Here is a 3,357-nt window from a genome sequence, read left to right as displayed (position 1 = left end):
GGTTACTTTTTTTTTTTAATGAATAAACAGAAAATGACTGCTGGGCATGGTGACACATACCTCTAGTCTCAGCATGCAGGAGGCAGAGGCAGACAGATCTCTCTGAGTTCTAGGACAAACTGGGCTACACAGTGAAACTATCATGGAAAAAAAAAGCATGATATGAGGTTTTATTCTAGAAATTAATAGTGCGAAGAGAGAATCTATCTCTGAAATTGTCCTCTGCCCTCTACGTGCACATTTTTGTATACACACACACACACACCCCACATACATCATATACAATAATAAACAAAATAAAACTTAAAGATAACCAGTTGCTTAGGTTTTTTTCCTTTGCTATGATAAAATACTCTGGCAAAGGCAACCTAAGGGAGAAAGCATTTATTTGGCTCACAATTCCAGATTACTGCTCATCCTGTCAGGGAAGTCACAGTTGTAGAAGTTTGAAAGATCTGGTCACATTACATCCATTCTCATGAGCAGAGAACAATTGACTACTATATCCATTCTAGTGCTCAGCTGGCTTTCTCCAGTCGTATACAGTTAGATTCTCCTTCCTAGGGAATGGTGCCTCCCACAGTGAGCAGTTTCTCAGAGTGAGTTCCAGAATAGTCATACACAGGGAAATCCTGTCTGGGGCGGGGGTTGGGGGGGGAAGGACTAACTATTGGGTCTTTGCTGCCTACCTCCAGGTTCAGTGAAAGACTGTGTGTCATGAAAATAAGACAGAATGATTGAGAAGGATACTTAACATCCTCCTTTGGCCTCTCTGTATACACCACATATGTAACACAGAGAGAGAGAGAGGGGTTGGGGAAAGAGAGAGAGAGAGAGAGAGAGCGAGCTGGTAGGATGATGCCTGGGGAAACATTGCATATGGCAGAGACAAGGAAGGTGCTGTCTCTGTGCTGACAATCGGGACACCTAGGAAGCTAGAACTACTGGGGGATTTATTAAAGCATTTGTGACTCCCTATGAGTCAGAGAGGGAAGAGGTTCGGTTAAGGGAAAAGGTAGACTGGGCTACAGGCACCACAGTAGGCTTTGCTTTCTGCCACAGGCTTTGGAGCTGGAAGTGCCCTTTGGGAGAGCCTTGCTTTGTTCCTGCTCAAAGCAATGGGGCTGGGACTTTGAACTACTCTTGAACAGTGGGCGAAGGGGCCAGCTGTCTATTGATGGACAGTCAGGACACCTGTTGCTGTGAGTGCTCTCTGCCACTGGAGGAATGAGAACCTCACCCCAAAGGAGAGATTTGGGTGACACACTAAAGCATCCACTATACATTCTGACATTTGTGGTCCCCGAGGGGACACCCTCCAAAGCAGAGATGTGCTTAGCTGGTAGAGGCACAGCAAAAAGCTGAGTGTCAGGGGACACTGAGTCAGGGGCTATTCTAGCACAGCAAGCAGAGAGGTGGGCAGAGCCTACCCAGAGGAACTTCCTGCTGAGAGCTAGAGAGTAATCTGCTGATTACCTCATGGGGAAAGACCCTGGGTGGAGCCGTGGGCAGAGCATGTGGAGGGTGTGAACAGCCATGACTTAGGACATGAGGCATGAGAACTGGGATGAGGGGCCTGGGGAGAGGCTCTCACTTGTCATAAACTGCCATGGTGTATTGCAGAGATGTTTCTAGCATCCCATGGGAGCGTTAGAGTTTTTTCCAACCTTAGAAGAGTCTAGCCTGTTGAGGGGTTGAGAAGAAACCTCAAACCAACCTATTCTTTCAGGTGGGCAGTTATCTCATTTCTAAACCTTGGTGACAAGTAGGCACTTGTGTGCCCCGAGGGAAGGAACCCTCTGAGTGTTGATCCTTCTTCTGGAATGTTCCTTCCCAGAGCTCTCTCCTTGGAGCTGCCTCTAGGGTCCCCTGTTTTACTCCACCCTGACTGCATCTGTTCTGCTCTCTCTGTCAGCTTCACAAGAGTGCGCACATGGGCCCTGTCTCCATTCCCACCCGGTGACTGCTGAGTCTCCATCAAATTGAGCATGTGCTCTCACAGCTAAATGATGGAGAAACTGACAATGAACAGGTTGAAGGTGGAGAGGGCGTCGCCAGGTTGCCAGCAGGAAATGAGCAGCTCCGTGAAGAGTTTAACAAAGTAAGCGAAGGGTTTAACAAAGGTTCAACAGTTGGCCCTCTGTGTTCTTAGGCTCTGTATCTAGAGATGGAGCCAACCACAGAGAAAAATGTACAGGAAGTAAGGGCCAGGGACATAGCTCAGTTAGTGGCACTCTTGCTGGGTAAGCATGAAGCTCTGAGTTCAGTTCCCAGCACTGCATAAAACTGTGTCTATATTCATATCCTTTAGGAGGTAGATACAGGGAGGCTGGAAGTTTAAGGCCAGCCTGGGCTACATGAGACCTTGTCTCAAAACAAAAACAAAAACAAAAAAAAAAGAGGCTGGGTTGTTGTGGCACACACAGTTAGTCCCAACATTCAGGAAGCAGAGGGAGGCAGACCTCTGAGCTCAAGGCCAGCCTGGTCAACAGAGCTAGTTCTAGGGCAGCCAGGACTAAACAGAGAAACCCTGTCTCAAGAAAACAAAAGTCAAAAAACAAAAACGAAAAAATAAAAGACAGAGGGGAGAGAGAGAGAGAGAGAGAGAGAGAGAGAGATACAGGCATCTTTTGTGATTACTCTCTATTCTCCAGACCACAGAGTATTTCTATAGCATTTCATTGTATTGGCTATTGAAAGGAATCCTGAAATGGCAAAGTTACTCAAGAGAGTGTGAAGGTTGTCTGTAATTAAGGACTTGAGCATCTGTGGGTGTTTAACACAAATGAGGAGGGCTAAGAAGACGTACAGGAAATGATGGGGTCCCCTGAGGCAAAGGGCATCCTTACCTCTACAGTTCTGACTGGGTGAAAAGATTATCATAGAACCAGAGAAGCACAGGAGCCTGGAAATGGGCTACAGAAGTGGGCTACCTAACAGAGCCTTGACCTTGGAGAGGAGGGAGAAGGATGAGTGACAATTCCTTTCTCCTGTTGAAGCCTCCTGATAGTTGAACCAGAGGCCAGGTTTCCTAGGTTCATGGAAATCAGCCTTCCAGGACATGGAATTGACAAACAGTGTTAGGAAACAGGCTTGAGGGAGGGTGTGAAATTGAGAGCATCCGGCCCAGAGGTAGGCAGTGCACCCATACTCTCAAAGTCCACAGAAGTAGAGAAGAATGGTAGTTCAAATGATGCATTTGAGTTCTGGGAGCATAGAAAGAGTCAGCAAAGGGCTTGGGAAGAACTCACAAGAAAGCAGCGGGCACCTATCAGAGGAATGGGCCAGTGAGATGGCTCAGAGATAAAGGTGCTTGCTGCTAAATCTGATGAACTGAATTTAATCCCTAGAACCCAC

This window comes from Grammomys surdaster, unplaced genomic scaffold, assembly GCF_004785775.1.
Source record: "Grammomys surdaster isolate TR1022 unplaced genomic scaffold, NIH_TR_1.0 100, whole genome shotgun sequence".
Classification (NCBI taxonomy): domain Eukaryota; kingdom Metazoa; phylum Chordata; class Mammalia; order Rodentia; family Muridae; genus Grammomys; species Grammomys surdaster.
Note: the sequence above shows the minus strand (reverse complement) of the source record.